Raw genomic sequence first — 7,434 nt, 5'->3', positions numbered from 1 at the left:
AGTGTTCCTCCGGGCCTCTGGTGTTCATACTTTACTTGCTGACAATTCGGGCATTTGGCAACAAAATCAACAATGTCGCGCTTCATTCTACTCCACCAAAAATGTTGCTTTAGGTCGCGATACATTTTGGTTGCACCAGGATGTATAGAGTACCTTGAACTATGAGCCTCTGTAAGAATAGTGTGAATCAAATCATCAACACGGGGCACACATACCCTTCCCTTAATCCTCAAAACGCCTTCCTCATCAATTATTGCCTCTTTAGCCTCTCCTCGTAATACCATATCTCGAATTCGGCTCAGCTTCTCATCAGTAAACTGCTTCTCCTTAATCTTGTCAAGAAAAGAGGATCTTGCCTCCACACAGGCCAAAAGTCCTCCTTTCTCTAGTATTTCCAGCCTCATAAGGTCATTAGCCAAAGTCTGAACCTCTCTAGCCAATGGGCGTCTAGAAACCTGTAAGTGGGCTAAACTACCCATGCTCCCTGCTTTTCTACTTAAAGCATCTGCCACAGCATTAGCTTTTCCTGGGTGATACAAAATAGTGATATCATAGTCCTTCAGTAGTTCCATCCACCTCCTCTGCCTCAAATTCAAATCTTTCTGAGTAAAGACGTACTGTAAACTACGATGATCTGTATAAACTTCACACTTGACCCCATATAGATAATGTCTCCATTGCTTTAATGCAAATACGACTGCAGCCAACTCCAAATCATGGGTCGGATAGTTACGTTCATGCACTTTTAATTGCCTCGAAGCATAAGCAATTACATTTCTCTCCTGCATTAGCACTGCACCCAAACCAGAATAAGATGCATCACAATAGACAATGAAATTCTTACCTTCCACTGGCAAGGTAAGAATTGGTGCAGTAGTCAACAAAGTCTTGAGTTTCTGAAAACTTTCTTCACATTCATCCGACCATACAAAGGGAACATTCTGCTTAGTCAAATTTGTTAGCTGCGAAGCAATAGAAGAAAATCCCTTGACAAATCGACGGTAGTAGCTAGCTAAACCAACAAAGCTCCTTACCTCTGTAACATTAGTAGGTCTTACCCAACTCTTCACTGCTTCAATCTTAGAAGGATCCACCATCACTCCATCCTTAGAAACCACGTGCCCCAAGAAGGACACTGAATCTAGCCAAAACTCACACTTGGAGAATTTGGCATAAAGCCTTTTCTCCCTCAACAACTCCAATACAATTCTCAAATGCTCCTCATGTTCTTTCCTGCTCTTTGAGTATATCAGTATATCATCAATGAATACAATAACAAAGAGATCCAGATATGGCTTAAAAATCCCGTTCATCAGACTCATGAAAGCAGCAGGGGCATTCGTAAGCCCAAAAGACATTACTAAGAATTCGTAATGCCCATACCTGGTTCGAAAAGCAGTCTTTGGCACATCTGCTGCCCGTATTTTCAATTGATGATAACCGGATCTCAGATCAATTTTAGAGAAGACACAAGCACCTTGTAACTGATCGAACAAATCATCAATGCGAGGAATAGGATACTTGTTCTTAATAGTTACCTTATTCAGCTGCCTGTAGTCTATGCACATCCGAAGGCTTCCATCCTTCTTTTTCACAAATAAAACAGGAGCACCCCAAGGGGATGCACTCGGTCTAATAAAACCTTTACCTAACAACTCCTGAAGTTGGGCCTTTAACTCCCTTAACTCAGCTGGAGCCATTCTATAAGGGGGGATGGAAATGGGGCGAGTACCCGGCTCCAGATCAATACAAAAATCAATATCCCTATCCGGTGGCATACCAGGAAGGTCTGCAGGAAACACATCCAGAAACTCACAGACTATCGAAACAGACTCAATTGAAGGTACTTTGGAAGTATCATCCCTGAGATGTGCCAAGAAGGCTAAACAACCTTTACTAACCATCCTCTTAGCGCGAAGAAAAGAGATAATACGGACTGGGGTGGAAATGTAGTCACCCTCCCACACTAGCGGATCTGTCCCAGGCTTGGCCAATGTCACAGTTTTAGCATTACAATCTAAGATTGCAAAATTTGGGGAAAGCCAAGTCATACCCAGAATTACATCAAAATCAACCATTTCTAGGATAATCAAATCTACATAGGTATTGCTCCCTACAAAAGTCACAAGGCAAGACCTATACACCTTCTCAACTATCACAGACTCACCCACAGGAGTAGAGACACTAATAGGCATGTCAAGCAAATCGCAATGTAAATCAAGACCAGTAGCAAATGAGGAAGATACATATGAAAATGTGGATCCAGGATCAAATAATACAGAAGCCATGCAATCACAGACCAAAAGATTACCTGTGATAACAGCATCAGATGTCTCTGCTTCAAACCTCCCGGGGAAAGCATAACAATGGGCCCTATCACCTGTCTGTCCATTGCCCCTATCATGTTGCGCCGCAGCAGTTCCAGCTTGCCCGCCACCCCGATTGATTGGGTGACCACCATTACCTTGGCCACCGCGTCCTCCAGAATGGCGGCCTCTCCCATGACCACCTCTACCTCTAACTATTGGGGGTCTGTAACTCTGTTTTGGACAATACTTCCTAATATGTCCAGTCTCCCCACATCCATAACAATTCCTGGAGTCAAGCATAGGTCTTTGTGAAAGTGACGAAGTCTGGGGATAACCTCCAAACTCAGAAAATGGCTGACTGGGCTGCGATGGACCCCCAGCTAAAGCCTGCAGGGAAGACTGAATAGGGCGGTTTTGGTAACCTCCTGAACTCTGCCCTCTGGAGTAAGAACCACTAAACTCACCTCCCTTACGGAACTTCTTAGATGTCGACGCCATGGTGAAGTCGTCTGGCTTCCCCCCCTCCACTTCTATCACAAAATCAACCACTTCCTGAAAGGATTTTGCTGCAGCAGCTACCTGTAAGGCTGGGATCCGCAAATCTGACCTCAATCCCTTCACAAAACGGCGAATCCGCTCTTGTGGACTGAAACAAAGCTGAGTGGCATACCTAGATAGTGCACGAAATTTAGCCTCATAAGCAGCAACAGACATCCTTCCTTGCTCTAGGCTCAGGAATTCATCTCTCCTCCTATCCCTCAAAGTCCGGGGTATATACTTCTCCATAAATAAGCTAGAGAATGATGCCCAAGTCATAGGTGGTGCCTGTGCTGGTTGACACTCAACATACGACCGCCACCACCTTTTGGCATCCCCCTGAAACTGATAGGTCACAAACTCCACACCGAATCGTTCTACTATGTCCATCTTATGTAGCAGCTCATGACAATCAACCAGAAAATCATAGGCATCTTCAGATTCAGCACCCTTGAATACTGGAGGTTTTAACTTTAAGAATTTAGTGAAAAGTTCATGCTGATCACTTGTCATTATGGACCCTGTAGTCAATCGAGGAAACGTGCCTACTTCCAATGAGGCATCCATGCGGGGAGCCACAGCGGCTGCATGTTGTACCCCCTGAACCTGAGGTGCTGGTGCAGAAAACACTGGAGGTGTCTGGCCCTGATCAGATAACCCGCTAAGATAGGTAAGAACCTGGTTAATCATCTCTGGGGTAGGCTGGGGTGGTAATTCCTCATCTTGAACCTGCTCATTTTCCCCTTCTTCACCCTCTCTCACTACCTCATCAGTCGGTGGAGGAGTCACTGCCCTATTACTAGCTGGACCAGGTGTTTGTCCTCTACCTCTAGAGGGCGTCCTCCTGCGACCTCTACCACGGCCTCTTGCCACTGCTCCTCCTCGAGCTACAGTCCCAATGGTTGGCTCAGACGCACCCTGTCTTGCCGGTGTTGGTGTTGACACAGTTGTTGCTCTAGTTCTAACCATCTGCGAGATAGAGTGAGGATGTCAGATACCAATTTGTATCACCTAGATACCAATTGGACCCAAGTAATAGCACGAAAGAAAGAAAGAATGGAGTTTTCCTAAAGTCCTATAGCCTCTCAAAGAAAAGTAAGGGCGTCCCCCTACCGTTCCTCAAGACTCTACTAGACTCGTTCTTGTGTGATGAGACCAACGAACCTAAAGCTCTGATACCAAGTTTGTCACGACCCAGAACGAGCCGCGAGTGGCACCCACACTTATCCTCCTATGTGAGCGAACCAACAAATCTAAACCCCAACGTTTACCAATATTTCAACCATAATGAACAAAATATAATGCGGAAGACCAAAACTCATTAATATAACCAATAAATAAACTTCTAAGTATAATACTTATCATCCCCAAAATCTGGAAGTCATCACATCAAGAACATCTATCCTCAAATTACTAAGTCTAAGAGTATTTAAGAACTAAAATAAGTAGAAAGATGGTCCATGTCCGAACTTCAAAGACATCAAGACGTGAAGAAGAGAATCCAGCCCGAGCTAGGAATAATAGCTCACCCTGAAATCTGATGTGCTGAAGACTGGCTAGAGTTGCGGACGAGTCGAAGTCAATGGTGCACTTGCTGCACTCCACAAAACAACAAGAAGAAAATAAAAGTAGGGGTCAGTACAAGGAACACGTACTGAGTAGGTATCATCGGCCAACTCAAAATAGAAACCAGTATATATTAAACAATAATATAAAACCAACTACAATACTTAACAGTTGGCAAACAACAAGCACATGAACCATAGACACAACAACACCATAACGGTTACACCCTCAATCACAACATTAAGCACACCTATGAGGACTCATGCCTCTACACCATACTCGTTTGGGAACTAGATTCTTTGAATTCGAGTATATTAAGTTAATTCAAGATTTCTTGCCTTTAATGTTAGTGTGTCGGAACGTGACACTCCGATCCCCTAATACTGTGTCGGAACGTGACACTCCGATCCAATAATCCGTGTCGGAACGTGACACTCCGATCCAATAATCCGTGTCGGAACGTGACACTCCGATCCAATAATCCGTGTCGGAACCTGACACTCCGATCCAAAATTACCATTAATCATCATTTAATGCCACCACTTTTTCATTATTTAGTAATATCTCATCGAGCCTCCTTTATTCAAGGCATTACTTCAGTAGAGACGGTTAAAGATTAGATTTTCCACATTCTCATAATTTTATAGCCAACCACAAACCACACAATCAAAAACATGCAACCACACAATCAAGTACGTAGGAGACTTTACAATATCATTCAATACATATCAATCGCTATTTAGAGTTTATCTATTAGATAGAATTAAACCATAACCTACCCCCCCCGGAGAATCGAAATCAAGCAAGCTACCTCTTCAATGCCTTTGTTTTCCTCAATACTTCGCTCCCTTCGTTCGTTTCACGTCTCCTCCTCTTTTTACTTTTTCCCTTTTTACAGATTCTTTTTACCCTAATTATCATATAATCAATTATAAAAGATGATAAAAGTAACCCACTATTTATTTTAAGTTATCTCCTTTAACCCCCAACTAACTCAATTATAAAAATTACCCCACTAATTTCATGATAATAATTATGAATAGTCCAAAACACCCCTTAAAAAAATTAGCGGAAGTCTGACCAAGTCGGGGTTACGCAGCTTGTGACGGTCCGTCGTATCTACGACGGTCCGTGCTGCAAGTCCGTCGTGAAGTTCAGAGAGTCGATTCCGGTACCCAGACTCCAAAAATTGAAGTGTTTTGGAACGAAGACCCTGTGACGGTCCGTCGTATCCATGACGGTCCGTCCTGAAGTTCAGAGAAGTAACTCCAGTACCCCGATTCCCAGAGTTGAAGTGTTTTGGAACGAAGGCCCTCGACGGTCCGTCGTGCCTATGACGGTTCGTCCTACTTGTCGTCGAGGGTAATGAGAAGAGCAGCAGAAGAAACTAAACAAGTGTGGGACGACGGAGTCCATCACGGGCCGTCGTGACCAGGACAGTCCGTCGACCCAGTCAGTTTTTTATCAAAAATAATTTTACTGCTCGAACCTACTAAACAGGTTGTTACAGTAATTCGCAGCAAACATCAATTTTTTTGCCATTTGGTACAGTATATAATTAGCCATTTTCTGTATACAATTATTCATTTGGTATATAAATGTATAAAATAAATTTATGTTTGTATAAAGCGAGAGAAAAGTGCATATACAAATACAAATACAGATATTTTCGTCCTATAAAATTATAATTACACAAATTACAACGGACAGAACAATTTATATAAAATTGAATGTATCTAGCGAATTATACAAATTAAAAACTCCATAACAATTAAGTATAAATTTAAGGAATCCCATAGTATAATACAATAATTACACTCTGTCCCGACAAATTTAGGATTTACTAATAATCCCTTAAAATTGTTGTGGCGTGATACATTAGTATGTTGTGATACATGGTAAATGATACACAGTAACTTAAAAATTGTTAAGATTAAAAGGGGAGAAAAACGGAACATTTAAATTTGTTATCTAAATCAGCTTAAATTACGGTAACAGTTCATTAATAAGCATTAATTCAGCACGTAATTGGATAACAATTTCAAATTTTGAAAATTCAAGATTATATCATCTAGTTTGAAGACATTTTTATGAACATCCAGTTAAATTTCGAACAATACAAATTTGATTGTTGTTATTGTGGATGATTCATGATGAATACATCAATTTTGATGAGACATTCAGGAATTTGGATAACATTCTCCCCTATGTATCCCTAAACAGTTGGATAACATTCTCCCCTATGTATTTTTCAAAGTCCTTCAGGAAAGTGTTGTTAAAATTGACAGCAAACCTTATGGGAGGTGTTGGTATCTTTTTTATCTTGTACTTGAGTGGCTGCAATTTGAAAAAAAAACAACAAATTTTAACGATATTGAAATATAAATACTAAATAAAACAACTAATACTAAATAAACAACTAATACCTTACTGATACATGATATCAATTTTTGGAAATTCATACTACATGAAAAACATGTGATACACATCTAATTCATGTATCAATGCATCGACTAAACACTATACACACTGAGTCGATATATGACTCAGCAAGCACACTTGATGGCGCAATTATTAAACTTATTGACTGATACATGATAACAATTTTCAAAAACTCTTGATACATAGGAAATCATATGATACACATCTAATTCATGAATCAATGCATCGACTAAACACTATATGTAACGACCTGTTTAGTCGTTTGGAGCAGCAGAGTTAATTTCTGGAAATCACTGTCTGGGTCGACGGATCCCACGACGGACCGTCATGGGCACGACGGACCGTCGAGGGGGTCTCGTTCCAAAACACTTAGAATTTAGAAATTTAGGTACTGAGATCGACTCTCTGAACTTCGCGACGAAATGGCAGGACGGACCGTCGCAGACATGACGGGCCGTCACAGACTCTTTAATGAATGAAGTCTCTGAACTTTGTGACGGAAGCAGCAGGACGGACCGTCGCAGGCACGACAGGCCGTCACAGGCTGCGTAACCCTGACTGGGTCGGATTTCTGTTAAAT

Source organism: Solanum pennellii, chromosome 8 (genome assembly GCF_001406875.1).
Source record: "Solanum pennellii chromosome 8, SPENNV200".
Taxonomy (NCBI): domain Eukaryota; kingdom Viridiplantae; phylum Streptophyta; class Magnoliopsida; order Solanales; family Solanaceae; genus Solanum; species Solanum pennellii.
The sequence above is the reverse complement of the archived record's forward strand: the minus strand, read 5'-3'. Positions refer to the sequence as shown.